Source organism: Coloeus monedula (assembly GCF_965178545.1).
Source record: "Coloeus monedula genome assembly, contig: HAP1_SCAFFOLD_348, whole genome shotgun sequence".
NCBI lineage: Eukaryota > Metazoa > Chordata > Aves > Passeriformes > Corvidae > Coloeus > Coloeus monedula.
In genome coordinates, this window is record NW_028120601.1 from 30,188 (window position 1) to 53,655 (window position 23,468).

Consider the following 23,468-nt stretch of genomic DNA (forward strand, 5'->3'; position numbering starts at 1 on the left):
GGATCTTGCGGGGCTCCAAATGTGAGTCGGAAATGCCCCTTGGGGGATATTGGGGAGCCCCCGGCACGCGGGGTTTTTGGGGTCCCGGTGGCGGCTGCCGGGAGAAATGGGATGGGGCGGGATGGGGCCCGGGAAGGGTGGGATGTGGATTGGGGGGTGGGATGAAGTGTGGCGGAGGGGGATGGGCGGGATGGGGCCTGGGCTGAGGCAGCCGAAGGTTGGGGATGATGAGGCCGGGGGGACCCCACTCCTGAGGGGCGTGCGGGGTATCCGGCAGCTCGGAGGGAGTTTTGGGGCACCCCTAATCCTGAGGGGGTGGTGCCGGCAGCGGGGGACACGTGGCTCCGGCAGCTCTGGCCCCAGCTGAGCCCCCCGCGCCGCCAGCGCCCCCCGGAGCGGAATTTGGGGAGGGGGAGGTGGGGGCGGCCAGGCCGGGCCCCCCCGCGCTGTCCCGGCGGGGGCCGAGTGCGGGCGGGAGCCCCGCGGGGCCCGGCCCTGCCCGGGCACGGCTGATGCCGCCCGCCCGCGCTCCGCACTGGTCCGGACTGGTGCTCCCAGTGCCGTGCGGGGCGGGGCCGCTCTGGGGACCCCCCAGGGCACAGCGCGGCTGCTTTGGGGCTGTGGGCAGCGCCCGGCGCTGGGCATGGGGCGGGTGGGGGCAGCTGGGGCCGCACTGGTGGTGCTGGGAGCCCCCCGGCCGCGGGCGAGGAGCTCTGGGGTGAGGGGCGGGGGGGGGAAAGGGAGACCCGTTTTAAAGAGGGGGAGAGCAGTGAAAAGGGGATCGGACTCCCCAGACTGAGTGGGAGAGGGAACTGAGAGCCCCAAACCAGGTACGTGGGACACGGAGGCTTTGGGGGAGGATGAGAAAGGAGAGGGGGATATCGGAGAGAGGGAGGAAAAAGGGAGTGGGACCCTTCCCCTTCGTGGGGTCCGTTGGTGGATGAGGATTGGGGGATGATGGGAAAAGGGTGGAGGAGGGGAAAGATGGGGGGTGGGACCTCCAGAGGAGTGGGAGGGGTTCTGGAGAAGCCCAAAGTTGCCATCATTGCAGGGGACTGATCTCCTGTGGGAAGAGCTTTGGCCGGAGCACGGAGCTGATCTCCCAGCACAGGATCCAAGTGGGGGAGAAGTCCTGTGTCTGCCCAAGCTTTGCCCAGAGGTGCCATCTCAGAGGAGAGAGACCCTACAGGGGCCAGGAGGGCAGGAAAAGCTTTCATAGGAGCTCCAGCCTCCCCAGACACCAGGGGATCCACACTGGGGAGCCCCTATGGATGCCCAGACTCTGGGAAGGGCTTCACCGTGAGCCCCAAGCCCCTGGAACACCCGTAGGAGCCACCTGGAGGAGGGTCCCTACAAGTTCTCGGCTGCAGGAAGAGCCCCAAGGAGCCCAGGTCCCTCCAGAACCACCACCTGAAGCAGAAGGTGGTGACAACTCTCCATCCCAGGGCCCTGGGAACACTCTGGGGTCTCCGGGCTGACCTCTCCCAACAAGAACTCACAGCAGCCCTCGTCCTGCCCCTAAAATCCCTTGGGATCGCCCATCAGTCTCTGCATTCCCTGCTCCCCTCTCCATCCTGACATGAGACCAGAGGGGTGGAAGTCCCCACCCAGGGTGACCACAACACCAAGTTTTTATCTCCACCCACCAATTTTGCATCTTTTCCCTTGGCCAGGTTACCCCAGGGCGTGGGAGCAGCCCAGAGCCCTGCACTGCCCATCCCGACCTGTCCTGGCTCCATTCCCATTCCTCCCGTGGGATGTGAGGGGCTTGGGGAACAGGGGAGGAGGGATGGAAGACAAGAAGGGGGGAAGAAGCAGGAGAAAGGATGGAGAGAGGAGGAGCAGGAGGTGGGATTAGGGAGAAGGAGGAGGACAGATGAAGGAAGACGAGAAGAAGGTGGAGGAAGAGGAGGGAGCTCGTGGGTCCAGCGGTCCCAGAATTTGCAGGCCCCTCACCCCAAGGAGCATCGACCCCCCCATCCCACAGGTGATGGGGAGGGGGAGCTTGGCCCAAATATCCTGGGGAGTCCCTGGGCCGGTGTTTGTGGGGGGGATGTTTGGATCTTGCAGGAGTCCAGAGCTGAGCTGTAGGTGCCCCTTGAGGGGATACTGGGGGGTCCCCAGGCGTTGTTTTTGGGGGGTCCCTGTGCTGGCTGCTGGCAGAGCCTCAGTGGGGGGTGGTGGGATGTCAGGTCCACCCCATGCTGGTGGGTCAGGCACGGCCACCTCCAGCCCGGAGCCAGGGGGCTGCGGGACCCCTTGGGAGAGCCGGAGGGGGAACCTCGGGAGCCCCAGAGTGGGACGAGCAGAGAGGGGCAGTACCGGGAGCAGGGGAGCCCCGGCAGTCTGGAGGAGCGAACCCCTGTGACCCCCAGGGCCCCAAAGTGGGGAGCCCAGAGAGGGGGGAGCGCTGCCATTCGCGGGACCCTCAACAGCCTGGAGAGGGGCAGGGGGGACTCCTTGGACCCCCTGCACCCCGAAGCAGAGAATAAGGGGAGAAGGGACCTGGGGACCCCATAACCCCCAGCATCCCTAAGTGGGGAGACCAAAGGGGGGAGCTTTTGGATTCCTGGGACTCCCAGCAGCCTGGGGAGAGCGGGGACCAAGTAGAGAGGGGGACTCAAATAAAAGAGGGACCGCCAGCAGCCAGGACAGGCGGGAGCCCCAGAACCCCAAAACAGAGAGGCCAGAGAGGGGGAACTCCTGAGATGCTTTTTCAGAGCAGATTTTTGGTTGGACACACAGTGCCCAGTGATTTCTAGAGATGGACTTGGCAGAAGGACCTGTAAAGTCAAAGTGCTCATCCTTGTCCTTCCTCCCCAGACAAGGAGCTGAGCATGGAGCCCAGGGAGGACAAATCCCCGTGGCAGAACCTGGTAGAAGAGGCCGTTTTGAGCAGCTCCGCAGCGCAGGAATCCAACGGGGAGGAAAAGCCCCGGAGATCCCGCAGGAGGAGGGGCTGCAAATGCAGCCCAGGGTGCTCTGAGGAGGAAAGACCCACCCTGTGCAGGGAAGGCGGCCGGAGATGCAGCCAGAGGTCAGAGCTGGTGGTTCATGAGCAGCTTCACAATGGGGAGAAGCCCCACAAGTGTGGGGAATGTGGGAAGAGCTTCAGGTGGAGCTGCCACCTGATCGTCCACCAGCACATCCACACAGGGGAGAGGCCCTACGAGTGTGGGGAGTGTGGGAAGAGGTTTCAGACCAGCTCCAATCTCCTCCAGCACCAGCGGATTCACATGGATGAGAGGCCCTTCCGCTGCCCCGAATGCAGGAAGGGCTTCAGGTACAACTCTGACCTCATCAAGCACCGGCGCATCCACACCGGGGAGAGGCCCCATGAGTGTCCCGAGTGTGGGAAGAGGTTTCAGACCAGCTCCAATCTCCTCCAGCACCAGCGGATTCACACGGATGAGAGGCCCTTCCGCTGCCCCGACTGCAGGAAGGGCTTCAAGCGAAACTCCCACCTCATCACCCACCAGCGCATCCACACCGGGGAGAGGCCCCACGAGTGTCCCCAGTGTGGGAAGAGGTTTCACACCAGCTCCAATCTCCTCCAGCACCAGCGGATTCACACAGATGACAGACCCTTCTGCTGCCCCGACTGCAGGAAGGGATTCAAGCAAAACTCCACCCTCATCACCCACCGGCGCATCCACACCGGGGAGAGGCCCTACGAGTGTCCTGAGTGTGGGAAGAGCTTCTCACAGAGCTCTACCTTGACCCAACACCAACAGAGGCACCGCTAAGGGAAGCCCTGCGAGTGCCCCGACTGTGGCAAGAGCTTTGTCCTCTGCTCCAACTCCATCTCCCATCAGAGGAGCCACGTTTGGCAGAGCCCTGGTGACCCACATTCCCTGTGATCCAGGTTGGGAAGAGCCCTGGCTGGTGCTCTCCACGTTCTCCTGGATCCCTGTAGGCACCTGGGTGAATGCAGGGGCAGGAACATCCATTGGGACTCAGATCAACATTGGAGATTCATTGGGAAGAGCTGATTTTTGACCTTTACACCCTAAATTTTCATCTACTCTGTCCAATTGTTTTTTCTGGTGGTATCAAGCAACCCTGGATGATCTTGGAGATCTTCTGCAGCCTAAGTAACTTCTGTGTTAATCCTACTGAAACAACCAAAATTGGGGTAAAAATAAAGAAATTAAACAAAGAGATCTAAAGCGGCACCATTTTACCGGAATTTGGGGGTGACTTTGCTGTTCAGGGGAATATTCGGGAGGATCTGAGTGTTGTGGGGTCTGAAGCTGGGCAGATTGGGGCCACAGTCTCGTAGTTGTGCTGACAGAACATGTTCACCTGAGCCCATCTGTTCTCCAGGAATTCCGGTTGTCTGTCCCAGTCCCTGGCCTGGGTCTCCCCCTTTGGGGTGTGACCTCCAAAGTGCCCAAATCGCTGCTGAAGTGCCCAAGCTGCTCTGGGCTGTGGATGTTCCTGTGCCCCAGCCTGTCCTGGTCAGTGCCATGGGGGGTGGGAGGGGGTCTGGGGGCTCCTTGGGGGACTGGGATGGGCTTTTGTGTCTCTTGAGGGCATTGGTGGTGCTTGGAGGGGCCTTTTGGGGTGGTCTCTGAGAGAGTTTTGGTGATCTTGGCTGGGCTGTGTGGCTTGGAGAGAATTTTGTGGTTCTTGGGGTCATTTATGATGCAGGGAGTGGTTGGGGGGTTCCTGGCCAGGAGCTGTGGGGTGATTTGAGGGGTCTGGGAATGGCTGTGGGGCTGGGAGGGGGTTTTAGGGCAGTTGTGCTCTCTCCCGCAGACCCCCAAAGCTGCCACCAGACCCCACCCCCAAGATGCTGCCATGGGTCGGGGGCTCCATGTTGGGGTTCACCCTCCTGGCACTGCACGAGAAGGTGAGGGGGGGTCCCCAGGGGCTGTGTGTGTCCCCTCAGAGCGTGTGTGACCTCCCCCATCCCGGTGTCACCCCCTCTTCCCTGCCCACAGGGCTCCTGAGCCAGCCCCTGCTGCCCCGGGAGGGAATTTGGGGAGGGGGCAGAGGGGGTGCGCAGCCCCCGCCGGGGGATGACCCCGGCCCAGCGCCCTTCGTTCAGCACCGAGCTGGGCTTGGGGCCGCAGGAGGAAGAGGCCGATGGGAAGCAGATCCTGCAGGGGGGACAGGGCTTGGGCTCAGGGCAAGGTCCTGCCCTGCACACCTGGCTCAGGTGTGAGCCTGCCCCGGGAAGGGAGCGGGACATTGCCATCCCCAGGGATCAGGGCTGGGAGCAGCGCTGGGAGCACGGAGATGGAAATCCTGGGAGCCACTGGGACCCCCTGGGGGGTGAATGATCCCCCCCAGCACCTTTCCAGGCCGCCCTGCGAGCTGAGAAATGCTCGCTGGGCCTTGGCCTTGGCCAAGAGCCCCCGGGCTCAGCTGCTCTGAGCTCAGGCACTGCCGGCTCCCGCAGCCCGCCCAGGGCCGCCCTGCCCGTGCCGGGGCTGTGCTGGAATTCTCTGCTGCTGCTGGGCCACTCGGGGGCTCTGGCCCAGCAGGAAAGGTGACCCTGAGCCAGGAGCTTTCCTTGGCCGCAGCAAAGCCTCGGCACGGAAAGACCTTCCCAGCGCTGGGCCCTGGGCCGGGAGGGATTGTGCCACCAGAGCTGTCCCTCCATTTCTTCTGCCAGGCAGCTTTAGCACAGGAGAAGTGGAGAAGCCAGAGCTGCCTCTCAGCTTTCCGCAGTCCTGCAGAGGAATCCTGTGTGGGAAGCAGCCTGGGAACAGGGTTGAGGTGCCAGGGCAGGGGAATTGAGAGCCCTTTCCTCCGCCGTGGGCCCAGGCTCTGGCCCTTGCCCTTTGCAATGGCCCTGCAGCTGCCAGAGGGGCCTTTTTGGCTCAGCTGAGAGCAGTCCTGCTGCAAGGCTGTCCTCGAGCTGCTTGGGCTGCACATGTGCCCAGGGAATGCTCATTGCTTGCAGTCTCAGGCGCTGTGGGTGTGCAGGTGTAACTACTGCAGGAGGGAACAGCTCTGCTGGGGGCAGTTCTCTTTTTCTTGGTGGTTTTTCTGTTGAATGAACGTTCCCTGCCAGCTGTGGGCAGAGCTCTGTAGCTGTATGTGCCACTTGTGTGTGGCACTGTGGCTCAGGAGGTGGCCAAGGGGAGCTTGGCCGAGGTGTGGGCAGAGGAATGGCCATCAGGCCAGGCTGGGGGGTCAGCGGCCGGTCAGTTGCGTTGCGTGGCCGCGGCTCTGGAGGCTCGTGTGGGAGCGTGTGCAGGGCTGGAAGGCTGGGGCTGCCGCCGCTGTGTCCCAGAGCCGGGAAGGCCGGGGCTGGCCCGGCCCTGGCCCAGCCCCGCCAGCTCTGGCAGCTGCCGGCGGGGACACAAAGGGCAGCTCCGAGCTGCGGCCGCTGCGCTGCGGCCGCACAAAGGCAGCGCCCGCAGAGCTCCAGGGCAAGGTCCTGGCCCTGGCTCGGGGCTGGGCCGGGGCCAGCGGCAGAAAATCAACTTGCAGCTTGGGCCCCGCAGCAGGGAGGAGCAGCAATTGCTGGCTGAGAGAGACTCTTGCCAAGGGCCTGCGGGGCCGGGCCCCAGGGAACGGCTTCCCGCTGCCCGAGGGCAGGCTGAGATGGGATGTGGGGCAGCAATGGTTCCCTGGCAGGGCGCTCAGGGCCTGGCCCAGGCTGGCCCCAGAAGCTGCGGCTGCCCCCGCATCCCTGCAAGTGTCCCAGGCCGGCTCGGCCATTGGGGCTTCCTGCCCAGGAGGGCTGGGCTGGGCTGGGCTGGGGCTGCTGAGGGCGGGATGGGCTCTGCCTGAGACAGCTGAAGGCTGCGCATGATGAGGCCCCGGGGACCCCGTTCCTCAGTGGGTTCTGGGGTATCCCACATTCCTGAAGGGATGTCAGGGTATGTCCCATTCCTGAGGCAATTTTGGGGTCCCCCCAATGCTTCGGGAGAGGTTCTGAGAGGGGGGCTCTGTTCCTTGGAAGGGGGACCTATTGTCAGGGAGCCAGGGAGCCCATTTTGGGAGGGATGCTGCTGTTTCTGGCAATGTTGAGAGGTTCTGAATGGGCTCCTTTTAGGACTTGAGGTGAGCTCATAAGAACAGCAAGGCCTGAGGAGAGGTTCCAAGCTCCCATTTGGGATGGAGGGATTGAGCGGGTGCCTGCAATCAACTCAAAGCCAGCCCCAGTGTGTCGATGGCAGCCCCAAATGGCTCGATCCGTCAGCCCCAAGGCCCGGCTGTGGGGAGTCAGGAAGCACAGAAGGGGAATTGGTGTCCAGGAGGGGTGGGGTGGGATGGGATGGGGTGGGATGGGATGGGATGGGGTGGGATGGGATGGGATGGGATGGGATGGGATGGGATGGGATGGGATGGGATGGGTGGGGGTGGCATCATTGAGGTGGGATGAAATTTGGGAGGAATGGGGTGGTTTTGGCACTTGCAGTGGGGCATTTCAGGGAGGGAAAGCAGGAGCTGCTTTTGGGGAGGCTCCTGCTTTTTTACAATTTTGGGGCCTCTAAGTGGCTTCTGGGAGGTTGCAGTGAATTTGGGGAAGGTGCCGTAAACCCCCTGCAATTTGAGGGGCTGAGGTGAAGTCCCCACATTTTGGGAGGGTGAGGGGACCCCAGTTGGGAGGGGGTCCTGCTGCTTTGCACCCCTTCAATGGGGCGAGAATTGGCTTGTGAGGGAAGGGAGGAAGGAAGGAAGGAAGGAAGGAAGGAAGGAAGGAAGGAAGGAAGGAAGGAAGGAAGGAAGGAAGGAAGGAAGGAAGGAAGGAAGGAAGGAAGGAAGGAAGGAAGGAAGGAAGGAAGGAAGGAAGGAAGGAAGGAAGGAAGGAAACAATGTAAGCACTGAATGAAACAAAAACAAAGGTAAATAACTGATTTGTCTTTTGAAAAATATCAATTCTCTCTGAATCCAAAGTTGCAGAAGACTTTTCACTCCACATTTGGGTTTTGTTTTCATCTCATACTTTTTATGGTTCTTTTCTTTCTTCTCTTATTTTTAATAGATAACACCTGCTAGGAAAGGAATGCAGAGCAAAATGAGCCCCATTTCTGGCAGGCAATGAAAGAGTGGGCTCCTGGTGTGGTTCCTTTTGTGTGGATCCCTCATCTCTGCGGCACGGGGGGAATAGCAGTGCTGGGAGCCAGCAGCGGGCTCAGGAGCATCCCGCTCTGGCAGCTCTGAGCAAGTTGCACATGTCCTGCTCTCCTGCTGCCCTCCAAAGCACAGAATGCATGGGCAAGTTTAGGCACAGCTCTGGTCACAGCCAGCATGGCCTGGGCACGGGAACGGGGGGCAAAGCGGGCGGGATCCTTCTGCAGCTGACTGGTGGTTTCTGCTTTCTGTGCCCAGAGTGCCAGGATGTTCTGAAGAGGTGCTTGTCCATGCAGCCCTTGGCCAGGCCGTCCTTGGAAGAGCTCTTCCGTGACCCTTGGCTGCAGGGTGTTCATGTGCCCTAGAGGATGGCAGAGAGCCACGGGCACAGTGTGATCCAGGGGCCTGGCAGGGAACAGCCCCACCCATCTCTTGGCAATCAGTGGCAAAGCAAAGCAGACTCTTTTGTCCTGCCTGTAGCTCTGAGCAGGGAGCATCAGAAGGGAACACGCAGCTCTTGGGCTGCAGCTGAGCTGGAGGCCTGCTCTGGCAAGCCCTGGTGGCCACCATCCCCCCTGGTTTTGCTTGTCTGGTTCATTGATTGTCTGCTGGGGCCCTGGGCAGAACGCTGAGAGCCTGGTGTGGCCCCAGGGAAGGAGAAGGAGCCCCTGGAGAAGCTGTAGCAGGTGGGGCTGCTGCTGCTGGAGCCACCAAGGCCGAGCTCAAGGCCGACAACCTCTTCCTGGAGCTGGCCAGCGGCAGCTGAAGATGATGGCCTTTGATTGTGGCACCTTCTCCAAAGACACGCTCCATGGCCAGTGTGCAGGTGAGTCCAGAGCCAGGGGGATGCTGCCAGAGCTGGGCATGGCACGGCCTGGCCGGGCACCAAAGGTTCCCCCTTTGCTGGGGCGGCTGCAGCCAATCCTTCAGTGGCTGCCAATACATGTGTGTCAGTACAAAGCTCTCAAGGGACTGATTAAAGCAGATGACTGGAGACCATGACTGCACAAACCTCTCAGAGACTCAAGTGTGGGAAAAGGAAAGTACCTTAGAAAAACCAGAAGTACCTTGAAGCACTAATGAACTGTTGTTAATGACCAAGGCTCTCAAGGGACTGATTGAAGGAGATAATTGGAGACTGTGACTTCACAAACCTTTCAGAGAGTCAGTGTCAAAAAGAGGTACTTTAACTACCCTGGAGTATCTGAAAGCATTAATGAGCCCCACTGAGTATTGTTACTGACAAAGAATCTCCAGGGACTCATTAGAGCAGAGAATTGGGGGCCAGGATTGCACAAAGCTCTCAGAGGCTCCCAGGCAAAAGCCAAAGCCAAAGTCCTTTGAAAACCCTGCAGTCCCTGGGAGCATTGAGGAGCCCCCAGGGCCATTCCTGACCAAGGCTCCGCAGGGACTCCTTCCAGCAGATCCCTGAGGCCACTGGGATGTGGGGGGATGCTGAGGGCAGGACAAGGGGCTGACAGTGCCCAGCCTTGCTGGGGCTGTGCCAAGAGGACCCAGGGCCTCAGGACAAGGTGTCTCCTCCCAGCCCTTGGTGGCCCAGACGCTGCTGTGCCCCAGGGCACCAAGGCTTGGCTTCTCCTGGGCACTGCCAGCCCTGCCAGGGCCCTTGGCCATGTCCAGCACAGCTTGTCCTGCGCTGTCCCACAGCTGCTGCTGTGTCCCTGCAGGCTGCACACTCCCATCTCGCTGCCCCGCCAGCTCTGCCCTGCCACTGCCAGCCCTGGCCTGAGCTGTGCCCAGCCTCACCCTCTGTGCCTTGGGCACACACACATGCCCTGAGCTCATCCTCCCTCTGGGTGCTTCTGCTGCCCCAGCGCTGCCCTGGGAGGGACATTTCCTCCTCCTCATGCCCAGTGTCCCTGCCCAGCTGCTCTGTGGGGCAGTGCGTGTCTCTGCTGCTGTTCCCTCCCTCGCTCCCAGGAAAGCTGCACCATGTGGGGCACGGCCCTTCCAGCAGCCTCCCAGCCCCTCAGCCTTGTTGGGCCCTTTCCCCTGGGCAGACAGCAGCAGCATCTCCGTGCTCTGCCCTGCATGCTCCTTTCGCCACCAAACTGCGGGAAAATAGAAACTGTCCAACACCATCTTTGAAGTGTCAGAGAATCAGGCCCTGTGGAACCAACGAGCCCTTGGGACACAGGAGGATCTCGTGTAACCCAGGGTCAGTTCTGACACTGCAGATCCAAAGAGATCCTTGTGACACTGTGGGGCCTTGTGGAACCCTTCTGCCCTGGTCTCTGCACCAAGGAGACCCTTGTGCCACTGCGGGACCTTGTGCAGCCAAGGAGAGCATTGTGAGAGTGCAGGGCCATGGAACCAAGGCACCATTGGGACCTTGTGGGGCCTCCTGGACTCAAGGGACCATTGCCACACTGTGGGGCCTCATGGAATGAAGGGTCCATTGTGCCACTGCAGAACCAAGGACACCATGGTTACACTGCGGGGCCATGGAACCAAGGCACCATTGGGACACCCCGTGGCCTCATCCTCTGGAATTCCAACACATCTGAGGGATGGCAGCACCTGCAGGCAGCACGGAAGGATTCTGGGGAGAGCCTTTGATCCCTGCTCCAAAGGAAATCAGAGAAAGAGCCCTGCTCAGATCAAGGCACCTTTTCCTTTTCCTTTTCCTTTTCTTTTCCCTTTTCCTTTTCCTTTCCTGGTGTAAACTGTTGACCTGCCTGTAAGGTGCAGCAAAAGCTTTGCAGGGTTTGGTTCAAGGTCCCCAAGGTGGGAACAGGGAAGTGTTCAAGTCCCTTCTAAGAGAAGGCTTGGAGTCTTTGTGCCATGACTGCCTGGGATGCATGGAACAAGTGTGTTCTGGCAGACTCTGTGACCTCGAGAGCAATCCCATGCAGGAGCCAGCACTGGCCCTGCACCCTGGTGGGAGCAGCGTGGTGCGGATGGGAAACGGGCAGCTGGGTGTGCAGTGGCAACCTCGAGCCAGGTCCTAGAAGGCCAGGCTTTAGCTTTGAACAGAGCAGCACAAAAAGCAGAATGAATGACCTTGCCTAGAAATCCCTGAAGGACAAAGGGTGACCATATGGACTGATTTGAACTCTGGGTTTGCAATAATACACGCCCAGGGAGCCACATGGAAGGAAAGGGCACAGAGGTCTCCAGTGAGTACAAAAAGAAATCAGTCCCCTACTGCAGAGTGTGCCAAAGCCAAAAGAAGTGGCCCTGCTGCCCTTGTAAAGCCCATGGGTTTGGAGACTCCCCAGGTAATCCAGGGAATCCATTGGCTGACCAAACAGCTCAAGAGGGGGCTGCAAAAGCTCTCCTTGCACTAATACCTAGCAAAAACTGGAATGTTCTGCAACAACAACCAGATTCCAGTGATCAGGACAGGCAGTCAGCCCCAGCAGGAGCAGCAGCTACGGAAAATCCCAGCAGGTGATTGGTAACCCCGTGTGGGCAGGTAATTGTAGCTCCACAATTAATGTAGAACGGAACTAAAACATCAGCAAACACAGGAGGAAATGGAGAATCTGGTGGCCAGTTTACAAAGGCATCTAGTAAGCACCAAAATGGCAAAAAATGATAGATCAGTTGTTGAGAAAGATGGGATTGGTTTTGAAGGAAGAAGGCTGCCTGCAGGGCTGGTTAAATGGGAATCACCAGGTGATTTTGGCCAACTGATTTTGCAGAAGTGCCCAGGCAGAAGGGGCACTGGCACATTTTGGCATTGGTGGATCCTTTTTCTGGATGGCCAGAAGCTTTCCCATGTGGCACCAACAAGCCAAGGGAAGTCTCAGAAGCTTTACCGAAATGAATATTTAATAGCACTGGGACTAACTCTTGTAAGCCTTAAAAGGTGCATGGTTCTCAACAGATCATTGGGGCTGGACTCGCCTGTGCATCCTTTCCAACCAGGAGATGCGGTGTGCACCAGAACCTGGAATTTTGGAACAATCCAGCCAAAGTGGAAGGGACCATCTCAAGTCCTCCTGGTAACCTACCCTGCACTCAAGGTAGAAGGAATCCAACTTGGGGTTCATCACATGTGGGTAAAACCAGCGAGCACACATTAAACACAGCAGAAACAAGACTGACTGACACCGTGGGGTTTGGGGTTTTACATAAATCCTATTGTTTTAGGTATTGAATATGATTTTCTAAGGGGATACTATTTATTGGATCTAGATGGAGATGATCAATAATTGTGTATTTATAATAATAATCGAAATGATGTTCCCAACTTCTGGGAAGGGAAATGTGGTTTTCAAAGTCAGTGCGAGATGTTGGCAGATGACAGAATGTAACCCCTGTAACAGCTTGTGTGCCAACACCAACCTCTGCAGAAAATCCAGTTCCATGGGGAGCTTCAGTCAGCAATTTGACAAAAATCTGGGAACACGTGTGGGCTGGACAGGGATGGAAGGAGAATATTCCTTACCATGGACACCTCAGAACAATAGTGCTGAGAATTGTAACATTTCCAAAACAGATCTGGAAATTACCTCAGGAAATATTGATCAGCTGACAGATTGCACTGATACCCCCTGGGGCTGTCAAATTCCAGCAGTATGGAATGGCCCTCAGACAGGACACTGGGAATGTTTCCAGCCAGTTCAGGGGTGTCTGGGCTGGGCAGGGAGCCCAGGCCTCCCACAGGACCCCTTAGAGGTGGGTATAAAATATCCTGATTTAACAAGGTCAAGGCCAAAGGATCCCAGGACCAAGGAAAAGTGGGATTGCCCTGGGACAGACACTTGAGCTGTTTGGAATGCTGAGGTCCAGCGGCTCCTGGCTGTGGCCCAGGCTCTGAGGCTGGGCTGTGTTTGTAGAAATGATTCTGCCTTTCTCAGGGACACCTGGGCTGAGCCAACAAACAAGGAGCCTTGGAGAGGCACAGAGTGTCAGCAGGACACGGTCAGATCCTTAGGAGCCCCAGGATGGGTGGGAAGGGATGGAATTTGGAGCACACGTTTGCCCCTGGGAGAATCAGGAGCACCACGGACACTGGGGGTATGAACGTTCCGTCCCTCGTGCAAGGAGTCACCACTGGGAACCCGACTGTGGGGAAAGGTTAAAGGGGATGGAACTGGGAAACATCCCAGTGCGGGAACTCCAGCGGGATGGATTTTAGAATCCATCCCTGCTCCGCAAAGATCTGCCTTTAGGAACAGACCAGCCCCACACCATTGGGCTCTGCAAATGGGAACTTCAGTGAATGCAGCTCCTTTGGGGTTTGCTGAAATAAAGGAACAATTGCCAGCCCCAGCTAAAATGACCTTCCAGAGCAGATTGGCTTTAGCCCTATTGCTGCTACATGGACAGGGAGTGTGTGGATTCTTGAACTGAAACAGCAACACTTGTTGTGTGCACATTCCAAATGTGATGCTGGGTTGGATGATCAGGTAGAGAGGATAAAATTGGTTGCTGCATCCAGCAGGGAATTAAGGGGAGGGTTAGACAGTAACTGTTTGGATAAAATATTTAGAGGACTTGGATTTTCCCTGACTGATGGTTGGCCTCACTTTTGCAAAGTCTAACTGGGATCACAGCACTACTTGTGCTTATGACACTTGCTTTGAGCTGTGTAAAGAACATGGTTGTGAAAGCAGCTGAGAAACTCGTGGGGTGTGAGTAAAGGAGCAGAGTGAGGCTTCTGAAAGCTTGAAGGGAAGAGAAGCTTCACAGCCCTCCAAGGGGGGGAAATTTGCCAGATGAAAAACCGTTTGCACCTGGTGGGTTCATACAATGCTTCTTCTCCAAAAGCCACTGGCCATGGACCCGCCCAAGGCTGATTCTGTGGGCAGCAAGCAGCCCAGGTGTGCCAACTTTCACCAGTTCACCGGGCAGTCAGGGCTGGCTTTGGGGTCAGCGACCACCAGGGACCCCCAAGGAGACCCCCAGGGCAGAAGAAGGGATGTGCAAAGGGGTGGGGGAAATCTGCAATGATTTTGGGGCAATGATGATTGTGTGTGTGTTTCTGGTGGGACAATCTGGGAATGTGTCTGTGAAGCACAGTCTGCAAACAGGAACATTCCTGAACTCGGCACCCACGGCTTTGGGAGGGGCTCTCCCCTCGTGCATCCGGCCCAATAAAGAATGCTGCTGCTTCGTGCTGCGCTGGTGCTGAGGAGGTTTTGTTTCACTGAAGTTTTGGTAACACCTCTGTGCCTGTGTCACAGACCCACAGAGCAGCTGTGATGTCAGGAAGGGGCTGTGTGACATCACAGAGTGAGCTGTGACATCACAGGGTATTGGTGTGACATCACAGAGAGGGCTGGGCCATCCCAGAACAGGCTGTGACATCACAGAGTGGCTGTATGACATCATGGAGTCAGCTGTGTGATGTCACAGAAAGGCCTGTGACATCACAGGTGGTGTGTGACATCACAGAGTGGCAATGACATCGCATAGTGAGCTATGTGACCTCACAGAGTGAGCTGTGACAGCACAGACATGGCTGTGATATCACAGAGCAGAAGTCTGACATCATAGAGTGGACTATGACATCACTGAGTGGTTGTGACATCACAGAATGGGTTGTGACATCCCAGGGTGGCTGTGTGACATCCCAGGGTGGCTGTGTGACATCCCAGGGGGTTGGATGCCATGGCAACCCTCAGCAGTTCCAGTGCCCTTGGAAACCCCCCCAGGCCCCATTGCTGCAGTCAGGCTCCGTGGCCACTTGCCCGCAGAGCTGTGGCTGCCCTCGGCTGCCATGGCAGCCCTCAGGACAGAGCGGTGCCGGGCTGGTGCCAGCTACAATTGCAGTGACACTCGCTGATGCCCTCAGGTGCCACGGCAGCGGCCACAGGGACCCGTTCCTCACTTTGGTGCCACGGACACCAACGCTTGGCCCCGCTGCCATGGGCATTGGCACGGTCACCTGCACTCAGGGCCCGTGGCCGGGCACTGCTGCCATGGACACGGGCACGCAGCCCTGGGCCACAGGCGGCTGCCGTGGCCACCAGCCCAAGGTCCCGTGGCCAGGGCCGGGGCCATGGAAAGGAACCCGTGGAGCCGTGGTGATGCTGGGTGGCCATGGGGTGCTGCTGTGGGCTGGGCCACAGGGAATTTCCTTGCCAGGCCTTTCTCTGGGGCTGTGTTTGGCTCTGTGCTGAGCACAGTGTTGCTCCCACTGAGATGGTTTTGTTCTTGCTCAGCTTGCACAGAGCCAAGGCCTTTCCTGCCCCTCGTCCGGCCACGCTGGCGAGGGGCTGGGGGTGCGGGGCAGCTTGGCAGGGGTCACAGCCAGGACAGCTGACCCCAACTGACCCCAGGCATATCCCAGACCACAGGACATCATGGCCAGTGTATAAAGTGGGGGGAACAAGGAGGAAGGGGGGACATTTGGAGTGAGGGGTTTTCTCTTCCCAGGTAACACTCAGGCAGGATGGGGCCCTGTTTTGCTGGTGGGCAGGGTCAGCACCAAAGACACAGACACCAACTGAAGGGGTTGTGCCATTTATAAAATGCAAATCTGCAAAAAGTCACAAAAGCATAAGCTCAGCAAAGCACATAATCATTAGCAAAGAATCACAGCAGGAGCAGCTCAGAAATGCCCCCAGTCATCCCTGCCAAAGATTGCCTGCAGTGATTAACCAAGATGCAGCCCCAGTTCCCCTCAGACTTTACCAGCACCCAGAGCCACCCATCAGCTGGGGGAAGCTGTCCCAGCCAAGGACTGGAGAGCCACTCGCGGACACTGGGAATTCCTGCAGCTGCCTCCAGCCACAGCTGAGGCTCCAACCCCGCTGGGAGAGGGCCCAGCTTTGACAGTGCTGGAGAAACAAACTGACAGCACTTCTAGTGCGGGAACATCTGCTTTCATCCTCCTCTTGGCTTCCTCCTAAGCCTGGCCAGGGCTCAAGGAGGAGCCAAGGCAGCTGCCTTTGACCATACAGCCCCAGACAAGGCCAGATGTGGCCTTGTCCGGTTTCTAAATACAGAAAGGTAAATCTGTGTTTCACCAATGCCTGGTTACATAGAACATATTGTTAAAAGTACTTTGTTAATGAGTTAATGAGTGGGATACAAATATAACATTTGGTTGGAATGTTCATCAGGAGGTCAGCTGTGGCCCAGGGCCTGTTGTTCAGGCCTCACTCAGGGCCTGGTGTTCAGGCCTTGGAATTTCAATCAGTGCTTTGACCTAGACATGAACTGCAACCTTCATAACAATTCTTCTAATAATGGAGTCTTAGATTTAGGTATCAGGCATAAAGGCATCACCTCTTGTTCTCCAATTAAGTGCTGCTCAAGGTCATCACTCAGAGCTATAATTCACATTCCTTTTAAAACATGCCTCATTAGTTGCTATTCTCTGTTCTTTATCAAATCCCCCTTTTTCGTGAGACTGTGTCTCTTTTTAGACAAGTCTCAGTGCTCCATTTCCCAGCACAAAGTGTCACAACAGCTCTAACATGGAATCATAACACACCAAGTGCTCACACTGCAGTGATTACAGTGACTGCCACAAATGCATTTCGCAGCAGCCTCCAGTTTGGCAGCCCCAAAGCCAATCCCAGCAAGGAGAATTTTCTTCTTTCTGCCACTCTTCCACTGCTCTTCCCATCAAGGTGATTCCTGACTGTTGGACTTCAAACCCATCACTGATAACAGTGCAGCATTCCTGTCCTAGAATAGCCCAGGCTCCTCCTTGGCCAGCAGGCAGATAATCCAAGGCCATGCGGGTCTGCAGAGCCCCCGTTCGTGTTTGTTGGAGCTCACAGGATGTGCTGTTGGATATTTTAACAGTATCATTTGCTGCTTCTTCTAATAATCGATTCAGCTCGTTAATGTGAACTCCACAGGACGAGGCAGCGCATGTGGGGCACAGGGTGAACCAGAATCTTTGGCTTTCTGAAATCCAAGGCACTCTTTGGGTGGAAAATGTTCTCTTAACATATAACTCTTCCTTGCAGTTGTTGCTGAAGCACCCTAAAGGGAGGCATCACTCTTTTTCCTCAGTCTCATTGGGGTTAGGAACAATAATTCCATTGTCCATGGAGCTGGCACCTTTTTAATTCCAGAATAATGCCCCCAAGGTCCTTTGCTGTTCAGCTTTACCGCCGTGTCGGGGGTAACAAGGCTTGGTGGGGTCCTTTCCCCTTCGGCTGGAGAGGTGCCGGGTCCCAGTCCCTGAGGGGCACCCAGGCTCCTGGCTGGAATCCGTGTGGAAGTCACTCAGAGTCACATCAGCCTTCACATGGAGCCCCGTGGATCAGAGCATTTTCCAGAGGGGCCATGGGGGCAAACAGGGAGATTGGGTCTGGCAGGATCTGTGAAACAATATCCTGTAACATCTCCTTGTTCTCACACAGAACACTTGGCTGCAGGGACACATTCCCATCGTTCCTGCCCGGGTTCCAGGGTTCAAACAGTGCTGTCTTTCCCCGGAGCTGTTCCTTCAGCTGCCTCGGGAGGGCCATTGGGCCTCTGGACCCACACTCGGGCTCCATTATTAGGACTGCTGGATCCAAACCCTTTCTCTCCACCAACAGTGGTCATTTGAGGTGGATCTCCTTTTTTCACAATTGTTTATAAACCTGCAGTATCAGTAATTGTGCCGGCCTGTCATGGAGTTAAATAATCCAATCTTGTTCACTATTGTTTACCAGAATTCCTTTGATTTCTCCTTGATAATCTGCATCAATTCCTCCTCCCATGACATGAACACTTTGCAAGGCCAAGCTCCAGCAAGCAGTTATCAAACCAAAGTGTCCCGGAGGAATCTGAATTCCTATTCCTGCATTGATAACTCTCCCTTGCTCCTGATTTATCCCAATTAATCCTAATGCAGGAAGGCCCAGCCCTGCAGCCTCTGGGGTGGCCCTGTCAGGGCCCATCGCACCCAGAACGATTTCCCAGGAAGTCCAAGTCTCCCTGTCCATGGGTGGATTTGCAGACTGGGTGCAGCCGGGCACACCCAGGGGTTTCCATTTCCCCAGCGGGCCCATTGTTAAGGCTATGGAGCACATCTGGGAGATGGGTTCTCCATCAGGACGGGTTCCCATCTCCGCATTTTTTCAGCTGCTCTTTTAACAACCCCTTCATCTGCTCAACCAATCCTGCAGCTTGTGCATAGCCTGGGATATGAAAAACCCAGCAGTCTTCATCACTCTCTTTTTCACAGGAACAGACAAAGCATTCCAGATCACAGTATCAGCAAACCCTATAAAAACAGCCAATTCCATCCCTTCCTCCTTTATTCATTGTATGCAATCTCACAGAGTTTACCAGTAACCTTTGGGTCCTGGCCAACCATTTTCTGGAGGGTATTTAGTGTTACATCTAATTATATAGTAGTATTATATAATAATAATAGTGTTACATCTAAAGAATTCGTATTGTCAGCACTATTTCACATTATTATTTATATACAATATAAATATTCTTTTATATATATATCAACTAGGATATTATTATTAGTTCACTTGCACAAAGACATTTGAGCTCAAGATTAAAAACTTCTTCTATTGCTCCATGTGGGAGCATTCCAACAACAATTGTTCCTTCTGTTGGTGCTGCTTCCAATACGCTGTTAACAAAATCCATCCTCCTCTTCCCAAACCCACAAGCTCTTTTCCTTTTTCCATATCCAATTTTTGGATGCATTTTAAGACATCCAGCGCTTCAGCTCCTTTTAACCAACTGCCCCACTGCTCGCACGGTGCTCCGACCGCAGCCCACTCCAGAGCCAGCGAACTCCAGGGAAGCTCTTCCCATCTGGGATTTCGGACAGGACTGATTCCTTACATTTACATTTAAAAAGTGACATTTTGGTGCGATCCGGCCAGACTACACCAGTTTTGTTGTACCAGTGGGCAGGGCCAGCACCAAAGACACAGACACCAACTGAAGGAACTGTGTCATTTGCTACAGCTCAAAGCAGCAAAGAATCAGAGCAGGAGCAGCTCAGCAATGCCCCCAATCATCCCTGCCAAAGATTGCCTGCAGTGATTAACCAAAATGCAGCCCCAGTTCCCCTCAGACTTTACCAGCACCCAGAGCCACCCATCAGCTGGGGGAAGCTGTCCCAGCCAAGGACTGGAGAGCCACTCGCGGACACTGGGAATTCCTGCAGCTGCCTCCAGCCACAGCTGAGGCTCCAACCCCGCTGGGAGAGGGCCCAGCTTTGACAGTGCTGGAGAAACAAACTGACAGCACTTCTAGTGCGGGAACATCTGCTTTCATCCTCCTCTTGGCTTCCTCCTAAGCCTGGCCAGGGCTCAAGGAGGAGCCAAGGCAGCTGCCTTTGACCATACAGCCCCAAACAAGGCCAGATGTGGGATTTCATGGCCTTGTCTGGTGTCTAAACACAGAAAGGTCAATACATGTTTCACTAATGAGAGGATACATCAATCACAACGCTAATGATCATGCATATCTCGGTAATGAGCAGATACAAAGATAACCTTTGGTTGGAAGGTTCATCCAGAGGTCACCTTTGGCTCAGGGCCTCTTGTCCAGGCCTTGGCACTTCAGGGATGTGGTTTAGTGCTGGGCTTGACAGTGCTGGGTTAATGGTTGGACTCGATGAGCTCAGAGGTCTTTTCCAACAGGAAGGATTCTGTCATTCCAGGATTCTGTCTGCTGCATTCAGCCAGGTCCATGGCACCAGCATTACTTTGGTCAAAAGTCTCCTCTTGCTCAGCTCTTGTGGCCTAAGGCTTCAGCTCCTTCAGCTCCTGGTGCTGAGCTGCTCATGCTGAACGAGATGACTCGGAGAGAAGAATACAGTTCATCCAATTCCTTCTGGCACACGGAGAGGGGAGGCTGTGAAAACAGGAGCATTGTTTGCTGTGGCCTCCTCTGTGCCCTTCACGCCTTTCAGCGCTTTGAAACAGCCAAGAGCTTTCTCCAAGAGTGTAATGGAGCAGCTGTTCCTGCTCCCAGCTCTCGCCCTTCCCAGTCTCTGCCCTTGGCTGCTTTTGTCCCTCTTGCTGTGCCCTCTGTGCCCCCGGGGCTCGGTGGCTGCTGCCCAGGGCTGTGGCACTGGCACAGATCCAGTGCTCGAGACCCTCCTTTCTCTGCCCTCGGAGCTGCCTGCTCACAGCAGCCTTTTCCATCTGCAAGCTCCACATGGACAGGGAGTGCCCACCTCTGCTCCTTGCACACCCTCCAGGAGCCCAGGGCTGCCATCTGCAGTCCCTGCTGGCACTGAGGGCTCCCAGGTGCCCCAGGCTGCTGTGACACCGCTGCCAACGGGAGGGAACAGCGGCAGGGGCTGTGCTGAAAGTCAGCTCCATTTGCTGCTGCTGCTGCTGCTGTGGGGGTCATTTGTCCAGCCCTGCCCCAGAGCCAGGGATCAGATCCAGGCCCTGCTGCTGCTCCCTCGGGATCAGGCACAGTTTGGGTGTTGCTGTCAGTGCCAGCAGGAGCGGGCGCTGGAGCAGCGGGTGCTGACAGTGCCCCGAGCCCCGGGGCCCGAGGGGTGCCTGGGCTGCGGGGCTGGCAGGGAGCTGCCCCTTGTTCTCCCTGTGCCTCACGCAGAGCTGGGCCGCTCACAAGTGGGGCAGCACAGCAAACAGGGAGCCTGCGAGTCTCTGCCAGCCCTGTCTGCTCAGAGATTGGGCCTTGGAGCTGCAGGGGGACAAAGGCAGCTGCTTCTGCTCCCTCTGCATGTCCCCATGTTCAGCAGTGCTGCTCCATCATTCAGGATATGTTTTCTGTTTAAATAATTAGAAAAACAAAAAAGAAAAAACCCAGAAAATATTATGAAACATAAAACCAAAACCCAAATGTGGAGTGAAAAGTCTTTTGTAACTCTAGATTAAGAGGTAACTGATCTTTTCAAAAAGACAACTCAGGTATTTGTAAATATGCTGAGGGCATTGATCCATCTTACTGACCTCAGCAGTCCTTTGTTAAAGATTTTGGGCTTTGTTTCCAACACTGTTATTTTAAATTGTGGTTGAAGCAATAGGAAATTGCTTGTGCCCTGCCAGCTCCGAGCAGGACTGGCAATCTAAACTCTGTCCCACCCCAACTCATGGAGAAGATGCCCTTCCTTCTCACCCTGCAATGAGCTGCACATTCCCTTGGAAATTGTCAGGGGGTTCTTAAAGACACCAAGTCCCACTCAGGGCTTTTTGCTCTGCTTTGGTCGTGGAGAAGGGCGATTCTTCATCCATCAGCTCCAGACTGCACTGCCTCAGGAACACGGCCCACTCGCCAGGTTGGGCCCACTCGTGGCACTTCCAGAGGAGGAAGAAAGTGCAATGGCACAATTCCAGCCCAAAAGGAAGGAAGAGTGGGACAGACAGAACACCCTGTGCAGATCCAGGCGTTCAGCTGGGACTGTGCAGAGTTTGGGTTCTTGCCAGTGGGATGTGTGTCCCTGACTGCAATCTCTTGGCCTGCACCAGAGTCTCACTCACCTGCAAAAGCAGAAAGCTCCGTCGCTGTGCTCGCAAGGGGCTCGTCTGATGCAAAGCTGTCAGAGCCCTGTGAGGGGAGAGCGGGCCCAGCCGTGCCCGGGGCTGAGCCCCAGCAGAGCCCTGGCAGAGCCCGGAGCAGCCTCAGCATCGGCAGAGCCCGGCTGTGAGGAGAGAAAGCAGAACCCGCCCGTCAGCTGAAGCCTCCTGTCCCCTTGTCCCAGCCGCCCGCAGTGCCCAGGCCGTGCTGGCCGTGCTCAGAGCTGGGCCCAAAGCTGCCCAGCATTGCTGCCTTTGGGAGCAGAGCAGCAGGGCAGGACATGTGCCCAGCCTGCAGCCAGCCATGGCACAGCCACCTCCTCAGCAGCTGCCCAGAGCCCAAAAGCAGCTTGGCAGCCACTGAAGAATTCCCTGCAGCCGCCCCAGCAAAGGGGGAACCTTTGGTGCCCGGCCAGGCCGTGCCATGCCCAGCTCTGGCAGCATCCCCCTGGCTCTGGACTCACCTGCACACTGGCCGTGGAGCGTGTCTTTGGAGAAGGTGCCACAATCAAAGGCCATCATCTTCAGCTGCCACTGGCCAGCTCCAGGAAGAGGTTGTCGGCCTTGAGCTCGGCCTTGGTGGCTCCAGCAGCAGCAGCCCCACCTGCTACAGCTTCTCCAGGGGCTCCTTCTCCTTCCCTGGGGCCACACCAGGCTCTCAGCGTTCTGCCCAGGGCCCCAGCCATCAGTGAACCAGACAAGCAAAACCAGGGGGGATGGTGGCCACCAGGGCTTGCCAGAGCAGGCCTCCAGCTCAGCTGCAGCCCAAGAGCTGCGTGTTCCCTTCTGATGCTCCCTGCTCAGAGCTACAGGCAGGACAAAAGAGTCTGCTTTGCTTTGCCACTGATTGCCAAGAGATGGGTGGGGCTGTTCCCTGCCAGGCCCCTGGATCACACTGTGCCCGTGGGGCTCTGCCATCCTCTAGGGCACATGAACACCCTGCAGCCAAGGGTCACGGAAGAGCTCTTCCAAGGACGGCCTGGCCAAGGGCTGCATGGACAAGCACCTCTTCAGAACATCCTGGCACTCTGGGCACAGAAAGCAGAAACCACCAGTCAGCTGCAGAAGGATCCCGCCCGCTTTGCCCCCCGTTCCCGTGCCCAGGCCATGCTGGCTGTGCCCAGAGCTGTGCCTAAACTTGCCCATGCATTCTGTGCTTTGGAGGGCAGCAGGAGAGCAGGACATGTGCCACCTGCTCAGAGCTGCCAGAGCGGGATGCTCCTGAGCCCGCTGCTGTCTCCCAGCACTGCTATTCCCCCCGTGCCGCAGAGATGAGGTAGCCACCTGGAGAGAGCCGTCGTGGGAACAGGATCCGCCCCCAGATGATCTCCTGGCCCCTCCTGAACGGGTGCTTCCCCACCACCAGGTGGTACAGCAGGAGGCCCAGGGACCAGATCGTCGCTGCCTCGCCGTGGTAGCGTTGGTGGTGGATCCACTCGGGTGGGCTGTACAACAGGGTTCCTGTGGAACACAGACCGAGTCCATCAGGGGATGCTGCTGCTCCCAGAGCCTCGCCCCAGCATCCCTGGGCACGCAGGGGCTGCACCAGTGGCACATGGGGTGACCCGCTGCCCTCCTGCCAGCACCTGTGACTTGTGTACAAACTTGCGGTTGGAAAAGAGGCCACTGGTGTTGGAAAAGGGCAGTGGAAGCCCTGGGGAGGCCCAACCATGACATGCAAATGAAAAACCCACCCAGTGGTGGCGAAACCCCACTCTCCTCCCTGCCTCCAGTGCCCCAAGAAACATCAAGAAGCCAAGGCAAACCAGGGCAGCAGAACAGTCCAGGCCCTTCCTCACCTGCACACCAAACCGGCCGGTGCACGGGGTCTGACCCCCCTCTCTGCTACTCCCACGGGAGATTTTGTTGGGCTGGCTGCCCCCGCTCCAGCCCCAGCCCAGGGCAGAGTGGGTGCTGAAGGCTGGCAGCAGGGCTGGGAACTGCCCCCTCCCAGCCCCACCCTAAAGCAACTTGGCTTAAGAATTAATCCCATCCCGGCAACAATGAGGGGAAGCCCCGGTGCCACACCCAGGCTGG

General features: G+C 56.9%; 1 pseudogene across 1 annotated transcript in view; it reads left to right on the forward strand.

Moving 5' to 3' along the window:
- Positions 1–23,264, forward strand: part of LOC309585792 (olfactory receptor 14J1-like) — a 41,378-nt pseudogene extending 18,114 nt beyond the window's left edge. The window contains exons 3-4 of the transcript in view: positions 22,798–22,871; positions 23,165–23,264. The product of the transcript in view is annotated as an olfactory receptor 14J1-like (transcript). The remainder of the gene's footprint in view (positions 1–22,797; positions 22,872–23,164) is intronic.
- The last annotated feature ends 204 nt before the right edge of the window (positions 23,265–23,468 follow it).